The sequence below is a fragment of the Lathyrus oleraceus genome, chromosome 7 (genome assembly GCF_024323335.1).
Source record: "Lathyrus oleraceus cultivar Zhongwan6 chromosome 7, CAAS_Psat_ZW6_1.0, whole genome shotgun sequence".
In the NCBI taxonomy this organism is placed as follows: Eukaryota; Viridiplantae; Streptophyta; class Magnoliopsida; order Fabales; family Fabaceae; genus Lathyrus; species Lathyrus oleraceus.
This window is the reverse complement of record NC_066585.1, coordinates 285,085,313-285,104,486: the sequence shown is the minus strand read 5'-3', so window position 1 is coordinate 285,104,486 and position 19,174 is coordinate 285,085,313. Positions and strand designations below refer to the sequence as shown.

Sequence of the window (19,174 nt, the reverse complement as noted above, 5' to 3'; positions counted from 1 at the left end):
AGGTCTTTTCGATCATGGTGCTTTTAATTACAAAATGGATTCTAATTTAAGTTATTTGACTTTTTAATTTTTTATTTGATTTTTATTTCAAATTAAGTCTAATTTCAAATTTCAATTTAATCTCAATTGTTTTTTTTACTAATGATTCAAACTTTAATTAATTTTAATTTTCAAATAAATGTTAGAATTGATATCAAATTAATTTTAACAAATTATAGATTAATTTGATTTCATTTGATTTTATTGTTTTTTTATTTTAAATTGACATTTAGATGAGTCTTGGATTATTTCTAAAATCCATATCCATTTTTTATAACCAAATATCCATTTCCAATACCAATATACAACCACTCAATTCCGAAGTTACAAACAATTTCACCCATATTTCATAAACCATTCAAATTTTCATTCACTTTCAATTAAATATTATCTAACCAAATTACAATAGTCACTACCCAACCATTTCAATACATTCGATATATCCCAATCCATTACATATGATTTTTCTAACAGTAGCGAATCAACATCATCAAGGCCATAGCACTCCATAAGAATTCCAAAACAGCCCCGCCATCCAATGCGCTTCGTAGCCGCATCCAAGCCGAAATTCCCAAGCTAACTAATAACCTTCAGACTTTCTATTCATTCCTGAAGCAAATATGTCCAAAAATTCTGCAGTAATTAACCAATTATGCATCACACCTGCAAGTGCAAACCAAAGGATCCTGCACAAACATCAACGGTCAATAACCTGTATCAGTCCCAGGCATATTCACATTAATCCAAGCTGCAGCAGCCAACAAATAACAAGACATCAAGTAATCCCATCCTAAACTTATAACAACTCCAAAACAGTTCTCCAATAAGCTATGACGACGACGCTTTTCGTTCCATAACAAGAATTGGTAAGAAATACAATGTTCGTTTCAATTCTGATTTTTCACTTCACATTAGCTAATATAACATATTTCCATTAGTTTCGATTAAAAGCATTATAATCAATTGAACTAACAACATTTAACATCTAACAGAATTAACAATATTCATAACAACATTTTTACTAACTGCACAAAAGAATAATTCACTATCTAACAGCATTTTCTAAATCACTTCACTAATAGAACTTTAGTAAAAACCAACATCTAACCGAATTTCCAAATTTCAACTGAATTCAGAATAGAATCATAACAAACTCCAACCGAACTTCCAACTGTCCAACGAATTTCAACCCAAATGATATCCACCTAACCTCCAACAGCATGATTCAAAGCCACAACCTGAATCCGCCCTTACTAATTGGTTGGTTAACCTCCATACAAAATCGAAAACTCCATAGCAGCCTCTAACATAACTTCCAAGGCAAATGGTTAACCTGCACGGTATGAACAAAATCAATTGAAATCAAGAAAACCAATCGCACCCAAAAAGAACTTCTTCTCAAATCTGAGTTTGATCACAGCAAAACAGTTTCACATCCTCAACCGAACCAGAAGCGGATCTAAGAACTTCATCCACACTAGAACTCCACCCTAGGATTTCCATAACAAAAACACCTACATAAGAAAACGCAAAACAGAAGAACTCAACTTCAATCCATTCTTATCAGAGAAGTTTATCCATTTTAGTGACAGTATATACCTTTTTTCAAAGTAGAAGAAGAAATTTGTAAACCACTCATGAAGGTTCTAGTTTTCAGTTCAGTAAAAAATACATCAACTCGGTAAGACGGTAAAAGTTAACAAACAGCCCAAAACGGAATTGAGACAGAAGTCAGAGAAGAAAGTGTAGCTCTGTGTTACCTCTTCCGAATTTAACAATCAAATAGGGCGACCAAAATCTGACTACCCTAAAGAGATTTCACAGAAACCCCTTCTGGATCTCCATAAGCCAACCTAAAACCCTAAGTTGTTGATATAAAAGGGGGAATCGACCACAGATGAAAGAACGGAATTTTTGGAGGCGACCACCACAAAACCCTAAATTCGAAAACGGCGAAAAAACCCAGATTGAAACGGCGAAGGAGAAGAACTTCAAAGAGAAAGCTTTGAGGTAAAGGAGGCAAATCCAAGCCTCACCGTCACTACCAAACCACCACCGAAGGTAAGCTTTATTGTTTGGATTTCTTTAAAGCCATGGATTTGTGCATTTGGGGTAAGGGTAGGGTATCGTGAGAGATGACGGTTGAGAGATGATGAGAGATTGAGAGAAGGGAAGCGGTCTTCGTGAGGAAGACGAATGGTATTTTGAGAATCTGTTTCACGATTCCTCCGTTTCTCTTTTCTTTTTATTCATTTTAAAGGCATTTAAAACCTGTTTATAATTTAATACCGTTTGGATTTTCTTGCAATTTGTTATTAATTTTTGCCTGCTGTTATTAATGATGAGTAATTTTGTGTTGTGATATTTATCATGATCCATGCTAATATGTTATGGATGTATAATGGATATTGTGTTTCGTCTTTCTTCTGGAAATGAATAGTACACGAGATAATTATTATTTTGGTTTTGTGCACCGCCACGTGTCGAAAGGAGAGTGAATAGTTTTGAAATTTGAAAATTCATTTTTCTCTTTCCTTACCGACTGAGCGCCGATTTCCATTCTTCTTTCCAAGATTTTATCTTTTCTTTATTTAATATTGATATTATAATTAGATTTTAGTTGATTGGATAATTGGACCTTAGGCTCAACCTTTTTTCTATACTCCTAATTTATATGTGTACCCTATTTATTTCTTTTTATTATTTATTTTTTCTTTTATTTTTATTTTATTGCTTATCTATTTGATAAATTTTAATTATTAATTAATCAATTATACTTCTATTCAATTTTTATTTTATTATTTATAATAATCTTAGTTAATTAATCGCCTTTATTTTATAAATAGATTGCATGTGTATATTATCTCACACATGTAAATAATTATATTCAATTCACTAAACTTTCGATTTTAAATTTCACTAACTTTCTATAGTTTCGACATTTAATTCCATTTTCTCCCATTAGAATCTAGCATTCTGGTGGGAACTGGGTTATGTATAGAAAATTAATTCGATATACATATAAAATCATACAATTAATTTTATCCCTATAATGTATTTTTATTTTTAAACTATCTTTACAACCCGATTAATTTCCTTTTAAAAAACACGAGAGAAGAGGACCATTCGAATCTTGCATTCCGGTGGGAACCCTCGAATAATCAGTCCTGAGCCTTGCATTTTCGATTAACCGTTTATTTTATTTTCTTTGTTTCTTAAAACATTTAAATCAACTTATTCTTTTGTTATTTTTTAAAAATAATAATAAATAGATAAATACATATAAGTCATATTAATAAAAATTACAAAAAGAGTTTTCTATTTATTATTTTGTATTTTAGATTATGTTATAAAATATTTAAAAAATTAATTTAGTTATTTTCATTATTATTATTAGATTATGTCATAAATTTCAAAAAAAAATTAAGTTCAATATTTATTTTATTTTTATTTTATATTATGTCATAAAAATCAAAAATTAAGTTTACCATTTATTTCTAGATCATGTCATAAAAATTCATAAAAAATAAGTTTAGCATTTATTTTCTTTAAATTTCAGATCATGTTATGAAATATTCAAAAAAATCAAGTTTTCCATTTATTTACTTTTAATTTTAAATCATGCCATAAAATATTCCAAAAAAAGAGCTTACCATTTATTTTCTTTTAATTCTAGATCTTGTCATGAAAATATTCCAAGAAAAAAGAGTTTATCATTTATTTAATTTAATTCTAGATCATGTTATAAAAATTCAAAAAAATAACTTTACCTTTTATTTTATTTTAATTTAGATTATGTTATAAAATTATAAAAAAAAATTAATTTAGTTATTTTCATCATTAGTTTGAGATCATGTTATAAAAAATATTAAAAAGATTAATTTAGTCATTTTCATCATTATTTTTAGATTGTTATAATAAATATTAAATAAGGATTGATTTAGTTAGTTTGATTATTATTTTTAGATTCTGTTATAAGAATTTTATAAAAAAATATTTAATTTAGTTATTTTCATCATTATTTTAAATTATGTTATAAAAATATAAAAAAAGTTAATTTAAATATATTTATTATTATCATTAGATTATGTTATAAAAAATAAAAAGGTTATGTTTAATTTATTTTTTGTTGTTGTTATAAAAAAGTATTTAATTGTTTTATTTTCAGATTTTTTTTATATAAATAATATGCATATGTCTAATATTAAATTGGTCTTATTCTCTCACTTTATTTTACTAGACATAAAAGAATATAATTGTATTTTTCTTCAACTTAATTTCTTGCCATTTTCTCTAAATGTTTGAATAACTATAGAATTATTATTTTTATATAATATCATTTTCTTTGTAGTTTTATTTATTATTGTTAGAATATTACGAATAAATAATTAAATAAATATCTAGTATTGATGTTGACTAATTAATAGAATAAAATACTTATGACTACTTTCTTAAACTTTGATCCTACCCCAAGTTATATATTTTAATCTGGTTAATTTGTTTCTTATCCCAATTAAAACGCTTTACTATTTAAGTTAAAATATTAAAACATTTTTTTGAATAACTCAAACGAAGTGGACTATTGGAATCTAGCATTCCGGTAAGAACCCTTGAACCACGCGTTTTGGAGTAATTGTTTATTTTTTCTAAAAACACATTAATTAACTTGGACAAGGAGAAGGACCGCTGGGATCAAGCATTCTGGCGTAACCCTTTGAATAGTTGATTCTCATCAAGTGTTCGTTGTCCAAATATTTTTCTTAAATAATTCGAATAAAAAAGGACCATTGGAATCTAGCATTCCAGTGGAACCCCGAGTGATTGATCCCGAGGCTCATGTCTCGTTCTCATCAAATATTCGTCTTTCAAAACTAAAAAATATACTTAACTCCTACCTTAACACTTTTTTTAATAAAGATGGAAATGGAACATGGTGTATACCGTGCACTCCTGAGACTAGGATTAGAGATAGATATCTCGCTCATCCAAGTTCTCGCCATCACTCAAAATACATCCAACCAATCAAACTCTTTTCTCGCCGTCGTGCGATTAATCAAAAACCTTTTTCATAAATGAAAGATATATTGTCTTAAGGTGATACAAAACAATGTTTCGGCCACGATTGTTGAGTCGGGATAAGTGACGCTTTTCCGAATGTAGATCTATAAATCCGTTCGATGTGTGGTATGCGTCCACTCCTCATCTGTTTTGGGTAAAACGATGTTTTTGTCGATTAATACAATATAGCTTTCGCTAAAATCGACCAAGAAACAAACATTTTTCTACCCAGAACTACGTAAGCCTTGATTTCTCTTTTGAGATACGTAGGAGCAGGATTTATAAATCTTGTCAGGCCCACTAATAAAGAACTTAGGTTTAGTCCTTCGTCAAAAAATCAAAAAACATTTTCTCTCTCTTATATTTATTCTCTCCCTCATTATAACTTAAGAAGACTAACATAAGCTAACATTCAAAACGAAACTAACTAAACGGTTCCCGTTGAGTACAACGGACATGAGGGGTGCTAATACCTTCCCCTTGCGTAACCGACTCCTGAACCCTGATATTGGTTGCGATGACCATATCTTATCCTTTCTTTTATGGGTTTTATCGATATTTCCCTTTTCCTTTTTAGGAATAAATAAAGTTCGGTGGCGACTCTGTTCAGTCCATCATTGCGAGCGTGCGATTGCGCTTCGCTTCAAAGTCGTATCCCCATTTTTCGAGGTGCGACAGCAGTTGTTTCCCCTAGCATGGCGGAGCTTGTTAATTCCCCAGTAAGTCAGAGACTGTTGTTTTCCCCGCAAAGTGCGGTGGTGGTTTCTACCCAACGAAGTCCCTGAGCGGGTCGGGTGCAGAGGAGGTTATCCCTAGTGAGGGTGGCCTATTTCCCAACAGCAGTGCTATTCCCCAGCAGGGTGGAGGTTGGAGTGTTGTCGAGTTCCTCAACAGAGTGCCTCGAGCTCCCCAGAAGAGTCCCTTGAGGGGGATGCTTTTTATGCATTCATCATAAGCATGGCATATTGCATAATAAATTGCGTAGCATTTCCATAATTATGGAGCATTGCGCTAAAAAAAACCATGCATCATCATCGCAAGCATCAGCTAGTCTCAAGCCGTGGTTACCGTTTGAGATTTGGTTTCGCCAGTTGGTGAAGATGCTACTCAAGCTGTGGTTACCGTTTGAGAAGTGGTTTCGCTAGTTGGAAAATCAGCGTTAGCATTGCAAGCATCAGTTACTCGAGCCGTGGTTACCGCTTGAGATTTGGTGTCGCCGGATGGTGAAGATGTTACTCTGAGGAGTTTAGCATCATGACGTTGGAGTAACAATGTTCCCCAGTAGTGCGATATTGGAGGAAATTTTTCTACCAGACGGAGATGGAAATAAAATCAAAGAACGTTACGCGATCAGCGCGAAAATCGAAGAATGGAGAAAAGGAAGTGTTGCGGCATTTTCTGGAGAACGGGGTTCAAATAGAGATTGGAGTTGAAGATTATATCCGGGATGAGGTCCTTAGGATTGTCTTCTGATCATGTGTCACCTTAGACTTTGGCTGAGGCCGACAGAAGTCGTTATGGGTGTCTTCTGAGGAAGAGATGCACATGTTACCTTCCTTTCGTGAAGGTGTACCCTCTGATATGTCGCCATCGGAGTGGTGTTTTGGTGTTATTTCCAACGTTGCCAGCGGAATTATCACAAGAAAGCAGAGAACGGGGTTCAAATGGAGAGAAGGAGATGCTGGGCATTTTCTGGAGAACGGGGTTCAAATGGAGAAAGGGAGACACAAGGTGTTTTCTGGAGAACGGGGTTCACAATGGCGATCGCGAGTTATCGTCAGGCGACTGGGGTTCAATTGGAGAGCGGGGTTCATTGTTTGGCAAACAAGACTACTATGAAGATGTCGGGGTTCAACTACGGTGATCCGGGATCATTCGCGCGAAAGAAAATATTTGTTCGGGGTTCAAGAAAAGCAAAAAAAAAAAAGATTATCAATCAGAAAGTTCCGGGGTTCAAGAAAAAGTAAAAGAAATAATAATAATCCCCAGCGGATACGGCGTTCAGGCCATGGTTATCCCTGTGTTACCATTTATTTTGGGTATCCAGGTCAACATTCTGTTTCGGTATTCAGGCCGACTTTCTCCGTACCAGACGGATTCTTCTTTTGAGATCGCTTCTTCGCCAATTCTGACAGGCATTGTTAATTATTTCCCATCAGAGGGCAAATTGTTCGTCTGTTCTTGGTATTCAATCACTCTTCACCCTGATCATCTGAAAGCTGAGGCTATTCATATCGACAGGTTCAAAGTGATTTGAATAGGGGCAGCTGTAACACCTCAAAATTTGCCCTCCTCTCTTGGGACTAGCTTAGCATATTGCATTTCATTTTGTAGGACATTAGGCATTACATCTTTGCATATCATATGGAAACAATGAGCAAGTCATCCTCCTAGGTCTTTCTCAGAAGATGGAGGGGTTAAAAGATTCAAGCTTGAGGGTCTCATGAATTGATCACTAATCATCTGAGGTTTGTGCTTCAATTAGGGTTTCTTGGTTCTTCAAGGAGGTTGGGTATTATTTTGGTTGAGATGGTACATCATCATCATCATCATGATTCATTATTCCTGATCATGTTCCTTGGGATTAGGGTTTTGACCTCTGGTCAACCCTAATCAGTTGCATTCTTCTAGTCAGGATTCTACAAGGATATGAGGTCTTTAATGAGATGGAGATCATCATGTGATTTTGTTGAGCTTTTATAAGCTAGGGTTTCATTGTGGAGTTATTTCATCAAATGGTTGAGGCTCAGAATCACCAGTGCATGATCAATTCATCTACCAACCATCAAAGTCAACTGTCAGGTCAACTGTGGATTTGGAGGTGGGAAGTGGTTAGAAATACTTCACTCATGTTCAAACAAGTCTCATTTGACATTTCAAACATCAACATTGAAGAATTTAAAGTCAGGTCAAAACATTCCAAAAATAGAAAGTGACCTATAATTCAAACTTGCCAAAAATGGAAAGGTTTTCAACTCAATATTACATCATCAAAAATGCTTCAAATGAAATTTTGTTGAACATGAAAGTTGTAGATCTTTCTCTCCCATTTCTAAAAAGTCCAATATCATCAATTTCTCATGTGTGGTTAAGGAGATATGATCAAAACTTGACAAGGTGTACATTGAACTTCAAATGAGCATAACTTCTCAACCAAAACTCCAAATTGGATGGCTCTTTTTGCATTGCTCATATTTTGATTTCTAGTTTCCAAATCTTGCATTACATGACATGCATTATCATCACATGAATATTTGGAAATTCACTTGATTTTTGGAGGGAAAATATGGAATTTAAAATTTGTGCATTATTTGAACATTGTGCCATTGCCTTTAGCTCCAAAACAGATTTTTGAGTGAAAATGAATCACAATTCGTGTACTGTTCACATGCATTTTCATGCATAAGGGTGAAAATCCCAATTTGCATTTACACCTCATATTTGTTAATTCCATTTGCATTGGCTTAAACTTGATTAAGGCATGATTAGTAAAACATATATAAGCCTAATCCATAACTGTTTTTCAGTTAGCTTCTCATAATTTCAGATCTAGATCTCAATTCATCAAAAAAATTCTCTCAATTTTTCTTTCAAATTCTTCAAACACAATCCACTTCTCTTGATCAATTCATGATTCTGAAGCATCATTGAGCAATATTGGACTTGGAACCAAGAGAATCCGCACCTGTTTGAAGCATATTGAAGCTTGAACTCATCAATGGTGAATCCAAATTCTGGTTGAATCACGAGCAATCGAACCTCAAGCCTTCATCCAATCAACTCTACAAGCTGCATAGAAGAAGTTTGGAGCATTGCAAGGCCTGAATCACACGAATTCCAAATCTGCACTTCAAGAGGTCACCAAATCGAATTTCTCTTTTCTCAAATTTGTTATGTCATTGTTGTAGATCTTAATGTGCTGATTAAACTGAGCTTTGAATCACAAATTTTCATGCAAAATTGAGTTAGATATGCTAGATTAAAGTTCCATGGTTGAAATTTGTTTTGCTCGATTCCAATTGTACATGATGTTTTATGCTTAATGCGTGCTTGATTCTTGCTCTATGATGAATAACCTACATGTTGATGTGCTTAATGATGAATTCTGGAAAAAATGTTCTTGATGCATCCACTGTGAAATTCTAGTTATCAGACTTTGGATGTCACACTGGTTGTTATGACATCCAATTCTGCACAGACAGGGATTATGCAGAACTTAATTGTAAGTGCAGTAAATAACACAAGTAATTGTTCACCCAGTTCAGTCCAACATGACCTACATCTGGGGGCTACCAAGCCAGGGAGGAAATCCACTATTAGTAGTATCAATTCAAAGCTAAACTCACCCGTTTACAACTTATCACTTAATCCCTACCCAATGCAATTTCAATCTTAATCTAAGATCAGAGTTCCTACTCACTCCCCCTCAATCACCTCAGTGATATTAAAAACACTTTGAAGTCACACTTCAAAAACAACTCTTGGTTATGCTTCACAGCTTAAACCAAGATACACAGCACTCACGCTTAAAAGCTTTGAGTGACACAACACTTACAACTCAATGAACACCCTATGCCAAAGCAATCATCTATTTGATAATGACTTGGCTTACAAGATACGTCTAATTCTAGACTCACAAAAATACAGCAGTGAAGTAAGATGGACACACTAAATCTTCACGCCTCAAAATCCCTGAAACTGAATGGAGGAATGCCTTCCTTTTTATATTGCAGCACCTGGGCTTTTGCACCTGTATTTTCCTGAATTTTAGGTCACATACGTTCCCTCAAATTCAATATTTAGGTTGCTAACAAATAGGCTATTTGTTAGGTTCATTGAATGTAGCTTGGTTGTTGATTTCCTGGATTTTCTCTAAGCTGTTGACTTCCTAAAGAATAGCCTGAGAAAGCTGTAACAGAAAACTGAACAACCTACAATTTAGCATATGCTGTCAGGCATGAATGTCACGACATTCAGCTTGACATCAAGGTCCATATGCTGAGTCTGTTTTCCCAGAAAACAGACTGTACATATCTGCTGACCTGTACATGATCAATATGACCATACTACAGTACCAGCTTACATTAGTAAATGTCAAAGTGTCCAACTTAACATTTACACAGTTGGCCTTAGGTTAGTTCTGTAATTCTCTTGAAGAACAAACTAACTAATATGCTGAAGTATAGCAGAACACCACTCTGCCCAATCTTCAGTAGCTGCTGTCAATGATGAATGTCACAACATCCAGTTTGACATTCAATCAGTAGGCCTTATGCCAGGTCTGGTTCTTCCTTGATAACCAGACTGCAAGTGAATACTAAGTTCTAACAGAGCTTCTGTTCCTTAGTATCTGTTGACAGGTATGAATGTCACAGCATTCAATAATCCTGTGTTAGCTAGTCCTGCAGTAACTACAATGTAGTTACATATACATGTCATGACATCAGTCAAGACATTTGTGTTTTACCATACAATGCAGCCAATTAAACACCTACAAACTCCCCCTTTGGCAAATTTTTGGCTAAAACACTTTGATCCCCATAACAGAGTTCATAGCAGCGGAATAATACTAGCTAATACACTCAGAGTGGCAGCACACTCACACACACACATGGAAGTTAAATGAAAACTTCACATAGCAGCACATATATATTAGAAGTTGCACCTAAACTTCAACATCAGCTGCAGGGGGGGGAATCTTCAGATCTGTCATGAGAGTCTGTTTGTAGAGACCCACTCTGTTTGTCAGGGGTATTGGTGGTTATTACTCCCCCTTTTTGTCACAAATGTTGCCAAAGTCAACAACATAGGCAGAGCACAATGACAGAGTTCCAGACTTGGTTTTACTTCACAGTTTCAACCAAGTTCACATCCACTTGATCTTGCTTCACAGCTTCGATCAAGTGATCACCCACTTTTGCTTTACAGTAGGTACCACCATATCAGATGCCATGATGTTGTTTCTGACATCCAGAACTACTCCTGCATGAACAGCATCCTTGAACTCCTGCAGGTACAGAGGCCTTCTCTCTGTAGGGTGTCCCCTTACCCTCTTGTATTCACCCTTGTTGCGCGCAGCATAGCTATGATATGTTGACCAATCATAGTCTTGTACAAATCGTTTAATAGGCAGAGATATTAAACAATTTATCCCAAACATCAGTGGTTGCTATAATGTCTCAGAGAGACATATTCCCAGTTTGCTCCTTAAGTTTTCAAACTGAGTAGCATCCAGAGCCTTTGTAAATATGTCAGCCAGTTGAAGATCCGTGGCTACATGTTCCAAAGTGATCACCTTGTCTTCCACCAGATCTCTGATGAAGTGGTGCCTAATGTCAATATGTTTGGTCCTGCTGTGTTGGATGGGATTCTTGGAGATGTTGATGGCACTGAGATTATCACAGAACAATGTCATGACATTTTGAGTGACATTGTACTCAGTGAGCATTTGTTTCATCCAAACCAGTTGGGAGCAACTGCTTCCAGCCGCTATGTATTCAGCCTCTGCAGTGGACAGAGAGACACAGTTCTGCTTCTTGCTGAACCACGATATGAGGTTTTCTCCTAAGAAGAAACATCCACCTGATGTGCTTTTTCTGTCATCAGCACTTCCAGCCCAATCAGCATCACAGTACCCAGATAGGACAGGCTCAGACCCATGTGAGTACAGCATCCCATAGTCACATGTCCCATTGATGTACTTGAGGATCCTTTTGACTTGATTCAAGTGACTTACCTTGGGCTCTGCTTGATATCTGGCACACACTCCAACTGCATAGGAAATGTCAGGTCTACTTGCAGTTAGATACAGCAGACTACCTATCATGCTTCTGTACAGGCCTTGATCAACACTGGGTCCTCCATCATCTTTGGTTAACTTCAGATGAGTAGGAGCTGGAGTCCTCTTGTGCCTGGCATGATCCATACCAAACTTCTTAACTATGTTCTTGGCATACTTGCTTTGGGAGAGAAACATGGAGTCCTCCATTTGGTTTACTTGCATTCCAAGGAAATAGGTCAGTTCTCCCACTAGACTCATTTCAAACTCAGATTGCATCTGGTGAACAAATTTTTTAACCATTTGTTCTGACATCCCACCAAAGACTATATCATCCACATAGATTTGAGCTATCATGATTTTGCCTTCCTCATCCTTCACAAACAAGGTTTTATCTATGCCACCCTTTCTGTATCCATTTGTGGTCAGAAATTCGGTTAACCTTTCATACCAAGCTCTGGGTGCTTGCTTCAACCCATACAAGGCTTTCTTCAGCTTGTATACATGCTCAGGTTGGTTAGGATCACAAAACCCTTTGGGTTGTTCCACATAGACTTCTTCATTCAGGTAGCCATTCAAGAATGCACTCTTCACATCCATTTGAAATAGCTTAAACTTCAGGATGCATGCTACCCCCAACAGCAATCTGATGGACTCAAGTCTAGCCACAGGAGCAAATGTCTCATCAAAGTCTACTCCTTCAACTTGAGTGTATCCTTGAGCTACTAGTCTTGCTTTATTTCTAGTAATTACTCCTTTCTCATCAGATTTGTTTTTGTAGATCCACTTGGTACCAATGATGTTGGACCCTTCAGGTCTTGGAACCAGCTCCCATACTTCATGCCTTGTGAACTGCTCGAGTTCCTCTTGCATGGCAATGATCCAGTATTCATCAGTCAGGGCTTCTTTCACATTCTTTGGTTCAACCTTGGAAACAAAGCAGGAATTTGAGTTTATTCCTCTTGACCTGGTAGTTACACCACTGGTGGGATCCCCTATGATAAGATCCTTAGGGTGGTCTTTCTGAATTCTGATAGATGGCACTTTGGTAGGTGCTTCTACTTTACATTCAGGAGGAGGTTCCTGTACTTCTTCAGGCTTGACTGGACTATCAGTTGGACTATCAAGAAATGTTTCAACATCCTCCATGACATCGGTTCCTTCCTCTTTATCATCCACAATGACATTTATGGATTCCATCAGGACATTGGTCCTGTAGTTGAACACTCTATAGGCTCTGCTGTTCGTGGAGTATCCCAGAAATACGCCTTCATCACTTTTGGGATCTAGCTTCCTTCTCTGTTCACGATCTGTGAGAATGTAGCATTTACTTCCAAAAATATGAAAGTACTTCACAGTGGGTTTTCTACCCTTCCATATTTCATACAGAGTGGAGGAGGTTCCTTTTCTCAAGGTGACTCTGTTGTGAACATAGCACGCCGTATTCATTGCTTCAGCCCAAAAGTGCATAGGGAGCTTCTTTGCATGAATCATTGCTCTGGCAGATTCTTGGATAGTTCTATTTTTTCTTTCAACTATTCCATTCTGCTGAGGAGTTATAGGGGAGGAGAACTCATGGCTTATTCCTTCAGATGAGCAGAACTCATCAAACTTGGAATTCTTGAATTCAGTGCCATGATCACTTCTAATCCGGACCACACAACTGTCCTTTTCTCTTTGAAGTCTTATGCACAGATCCTTGAAGACATCAAATGTATCTGACTTCTCTCTGATGAAGTTTATCCACGTGTATCTGGAATGGTCATCAACCACCACGTAGGCATACTTCTTCCCACCAAGACTTTCAACCTGCATAGGTCCCATTAGGTCCATGTGCAGCAGTTCCAGAACTCTGGAGGTTGTGGAATGTCCCAGCTTTGGGTGTGACATCTTGGTTTGCTTGCCCACTTGGCATTCTCCACAGACTCTTCCTTCATCAATCAGAAGCTTTGGCATTCCTCTGACTGCTTCCTTGGATATGATCTTCTTCATTCCACGTAAGTGAAGATGGCCAAGTCTTCTATGCCACAGCTTCACCTCCTGTTCTTCCTTGGCTGAGGAGCAAGTTGTGGAAAAGTTAGAGAGGTCAGGTTCCCACAGATAGCAGTTGTCTTTGGACCTGGTTCCTCTCATAACTTCCTGATTGTCACCATTTGTCACAATGCACTGCTCCTTAGTAAACTGAACATGAAAACCTTGATCACACAGCTGACTTATACTGATGAGGTTTGTAGTTAGTCCTCTTACTAACAGCACATTGTTCAGTTTTGGCACTCCAGAACAGTTCAGTTTGCCCACACCTCTGATTTTTCCTTTGGCACCATCACCAAAAGTCACATAGCTGGTGGTGTGAGGTTGAATGTCTACCAGTAGATTTTCCATACCAGTCATATGTCTTGAGCATCCACTGTCAAAGTACCAGTCTTCTCTGGAAGAAGCCCTTAGGGCAGTGTGTGCTATCCTAGCATACCATTGTTGCTTCTTAATGGGAACACATCGCTTGCGTGTGTTATGCTTAGGTCTGACAGGTGAGGCTCTGTTAGGGAAGCCATGAATCCAGTAGCAGAAGGCTTTTATATGTCCAAGCCTGCCACAGTGGTGACACCTCCAATTCTGGAATATTCTCTTCTGATGATCATTCATCCTAGCTCCTCGATGTTGAGACATCGGTTTTGACATCTGCTTGAACTTCTGAACTTTAGCCTTTGGGCGTTTGTGTTCAGCTCTTTTTCCAAATCCTAGCCCAGATTTGGTTCCAGACTGCTGTCCCACCTTTAGGATTTCTTCCAAGGTGTCAGTTCCCTTATTCATCATTCTGATGGATTTGGTCATCTGGTTCAGCTTGGAGGTCAGCAGGGCTATCTCATCATTCAGCCCTTCTATGGCAGACAGTTGTTTCTGTCTCTCATCTTCCAGTTCCTTGATGAGTTTCTTCTGCTTTTCACCTTGTGCACGCACTTCTGCACTGGTGGTACACAGCTTCTTATATGCTGCAGCAAGTTCATCAAAGGTCAGCTCATCTGCACTTGTGTCATCTTCAGAGACACACACACTAGTTAGTGCAGTGACATGTTTGGCAGATTCTAATGATCTCTTTTGCAGGTGTTGTTAGACATTTTCACTCACTTGCAGGTTGTGATGTGAAGTTTTTTTGACAAAAGATCCTCGTGGAGTCCAATCAGGGACCAGGGATTGAAGAATGGTGAAAAGATGGCGAAAGACGTACGACGATCCTTGAGGATTAATCAAGAAGACTCTTCAAAGTCTGAGGACTGGAAAGTTCGTATGAATCCAGGGAGTTCGATCTCTGTGGAGTACGGAGGAGGCGAGAATACAAGTGATGAATCATAAAAGTCTAGACGAGTCTGGGAGCTCTCAAAAGTGGAAAGCTGACACGGGATTTGGATGTTGGATACCAGGGTTCGACGAGTCGACGGGTGTTCTGCGCCAGAATTTCCTTGTTTCCCCAAGCAGAGTTGGGATTGTTACCTCCTCAGCAGATTCAAGGTCCGAGTCTTCCCTAGCAGGGTCAGGATGATTATCTCCCAGCAGGTTTTAGATCGATGTTTCCTCAGCAGCCAGGCCTGAAGGTTGCTATTTCCCAGCGGAGGTGTCTGTGGGCAGTTGTCATACCCCGATTTTGACCCTGAAATTTTTTCCCGTCCGTCATTCATTTTTCTTTTTCTCATATATTCGAGGTTCGGAGATTCCATCTATATCTCTCCATTCATACTCATTTTCTCATTCATTCATAATTCAAAGAATTTCCATAACGTTTTTAATTTCTTTGTCAACCGTCTATTCCCAAATCCATATTGTCTCGATTTTGATAAACATTGGTCATTATCTAGGTCTTTTCGATCATGGTGCTTTTAATTACAAAATGGATTCTAATTTAAGTTATTTGACTTTTTAATTTTTTATTTGATTTTTATTTCAAATTAAGTCTAATTTCAAATTTCAATTTAATCTCAATTGTTTTTTTTACTAATGATTCAAACTTTAATTAATTTTAATTTTCAAATAAATGTTAGAATTGATATCAAATTAATTTTAACAAATTATAGATTAATTTGATTTCATTTGATTTTATTGTTTTTTATTTTAAATTGACATTTAGATGAGTCTTGGATTATTTCTAAAATCCATATCCATTTTTTATAACCAAATATCCATTTCCAATACCAATATACAACCACTCAATTCCGAAGTTACAAACAATTTCACCCATATTTCATAAACCATTCAAATTTTCATTCACTTTCAATTAAATATTATCTAACCAAATTACAATAGTCACTACCCAACCATTTCAATACATTCGATATATCCCAATCCATTACATATGATTTTTCTAACAGTAGCGAATCAACATCATCAAGGCCATAGCACTCCATAAGAATTCCAAAACAGCCCCGCCATCCAATGCGCTTCGTAGCCGCATCCAAGCCGAAATTCCCAAGCTAACTAATAACCTTCAGACTTTCTATTCATTCCTGAAGCAAATATGTCCAAAAATTCTGCAGTAATTAACCAATTATGCATCACACCTGCAAGTGCAAACCAAAGGATCCTGCACAAACATCAACGGTCAATAACCTGTATCAGTCCCAGGCATATTCACATTAATCCAAGCTGCAGCAGCCAACAAATAACAAGACATCAAGTAATCCCATCCTAAACTTATAACAACTCCAAAACAGTTCTCCAATAAGCTATGACGGCGACGCTTTTCGTTCCATAACAAGAATTGGTAAGAAATACAATGTTCGTTTCAATTCTGATTTTTCACTTCACATTAGCTAATATAACATATTTCCATTAGTTTCGATTAAAAGCATTATAATCAATTGAACTAACAACATTTAACATCTAACAGAATTAACAATATTCATAACAACATTTTTACTAACTGCACAAAAGAATAATTCACTATCTAACAGCATTTTCTAAATCACTTCACTAATAGAACTTTAGTAAAAACCAACATCTAACCGAATTTCCAAATTTCAACTGAATTCAGAATAGAATCATAACAAACTCCAACCGAACTTCCAACTGTCCAACGAATTTCAACCCAAATGATATCCACCTAACCTCCAACAGCATGATTCAAAGCCACAACCTGAATCCGCCCTTACTAATTGGTTGGTTAACCTCCATACAAAATCGAAAACTCCATAGCAGCCTCTAACATAACTTCCAAGGCAAATGGTTAACCTGCACGGTATGAACAAAATCAATTGAAATCAAGAAAACCAATCGCACCCAAAAAGAACTTCTTCTCAAATCTGAGTTTGATCACAGCAAAACAGTTTCACATCCTCAACCGAACCAGAAGCGGATCTAAGAACTTCATCCACACTAGAACTCCACCCTAGGATTTCCATAACAAAAACACCTACATAAGAAAACGCAAAACAGAAGAACTCAACTTCAATCCATTCTTATCAGAGAAGTTTATCCATTTTAGTGACAGTATATACCTTTTTCAAAGTAGAAGAAGAAATTTGTAAACCACTCATGAAGGTTCTAGTTTTCAGTTCAGTAAAAAATACATCAACTCGGTAAGACGGTAAAAGTTAACAAACAGCCCAAAACGGAATTGAGACAGAAGTCAGAGAAGAAAGTGTAGCTCTGTGTTACCTCTTCCGAATTTAACAATCAAATAGGGCGACCAAAATCTGACTACCCTAAAGAGATTTCACAGAAACCCCTTCTGGATCTCCATAAGCCAACCTAAAACCCTAAGTTGTTGATATAAAAGGGGGAATCGACCACAGATGAAAGAACGGAATTTTTGGAGGCGACCACCACAAAACCCTAAATTCGAAAACGGCGAAAAAACCCAGATTGAAACGGCGAAGGAGAAGAACTTCAAAGAGAAAGCTTTGAGGTAAAGGAGGCAAATCCAAGCCTCACCGTCACTACCAAACCACCACCGAAGGTAAGCTTTATTGTTTGGATTTCTTTAAAGCCATGGATTTGTGCATTTGGGGTAAGGGTAGGGTATCGTGAGAGATGACGGTTGAGAGATGATGAGAGATTGAGAGAAGGGAAGCGGTCTTCGTGAGGAAGACGAATGGTATTTTGAGAATCTGTTTCACGATTCCTCCGTTTCTCTTTTCTTTTTATTCATTTTAAAGGCATTTAAAACCTGTTTATAATTTAATACCGTTTGGATTTTCTTGCAATTTGTTATTAATTTTTGCCTGCTGTTATTAATGATGAGTAATTTTGTGTTGTGATATTTATCATGATCCATGCTAATATGTTATGGATGTATAATGGATATTGTGTTTCGTCTTTCTTCTGGAAATGAATAGTACACGAGATAATTATTATTTTGGTTTTGTGCACCGCCACGTGTCGAAAGGAGAGTGAATAGTTTTGAAATTTGAAAATTCATTTTTCTCTTTCCTTACCGACTGAGCGCCGATTTCCATTCTTCTTTCCAAGATTTTATCTTTTCTTTATTTAATATTGATATTATAATTAGATTTAGTTGATTGGATAATTGGACCTTAGGCTCAACCTTTTTTCTATACTCCTAATTTATATGTGTACCCTATTTATTTCTTTTTATTATTTATTTTTTCTTTTATTTTTATTTTATTGCTTATCTATTTGATAAATTTTAATTATTAATTAATCAATTATACTTCTATTCAATTTTATTTTATTATTTATAATAATCTTAGTTAATTAATCGCCTTTATTTTATAAATAGATTGCATGTGTATATTATCTCACACATGTAAATAAATATATTCAATTCACTAAACTTTCGATTTTAAATTTCACTAACTTTCTATAGTTTCGACATTTAATTCCATTTTCTCCCATTAGAATCTAGCATTCTGGTGGGAACTGGGTTATGTATAGAAAATTAATTCGATATACATATAAAATCATACAATTAATTTTATCCCTATAATGTATTTTTATTTTTAAACTATCTTTACAACCCGATTAATTTCCTTTTAAAAAACACGAGAGAAGAGGACCATTCGAATCTTGCATTCCGGTGGGAACCCTCGAATAATCAGTCCTGAGCCTTGCATTTTCGATTAACCGTTTATTTTATTTTCTTTGTTTCTTAAAACATTTAAATCAACTTATTCTTTGTTATTTTTTAAAAATAATAATAAATAGATAAATACATATAAGTCATATTAATAAAAATTACAAAAAGAGTTTTCTATTTATTATTTGTATTTAGATTATGTTATAAAATATTTAAAAAATTAATTTAGTTATTTTCATTATTATTATTAGATTATGTCATAAATTTCAAAA

At 36.0% G+C, this 19,174-nt stretch overlaps 2 long non-coding RNA genes across 4 annotated transcripts; both read right to left on the bottom strand.

Moving 5' to 3' along the window:
• Window positions 1-382: 382 nt before the first annotated feature.
• On the bottom strand, window positions 383-18,060 carry LOC127106357 (uncharacterized). Of its 3 annotated transcripts, none has more exons than XR_007795345.1 (4): window positions 17,522-18,060; window positions 1,639-1,685; window positions 1,148-1,553; window positions 383-725 (listed from the first exon to the last, which is right to left on the bottom strand). It is a non-coding gene; the product is annotated as an uncharacterized LOC127106357 (long non-coding RNA). The 3 variants fall into 3 exon arrangements; XR_007795346.1 differs by lacking the exon at window positions 17,522-18,060 and adding an exon at window positions 1,800-2,334; XR_007795344.1 differs by lacking the exon at window positions 17,522-18,060 and having other exon boundaries at window positions 1,639-2,335.
• Window positions 16,106-17,360, bottom strand: LOC127106359 (uncharacterized). The gene is made up of 2 exons (XR_007795349.1): window positions 16,871-17,360; window positions 16,106-16,448 (listed from the first exon to the last, which is right to left on the bottom strand). It is a non-coding gene; the product is annotated as an uncharacterized LOC127106359 (long non-coding RNA).
• Window positions 18,061-19,174: the final 1,114 nt, after the last annotated feature.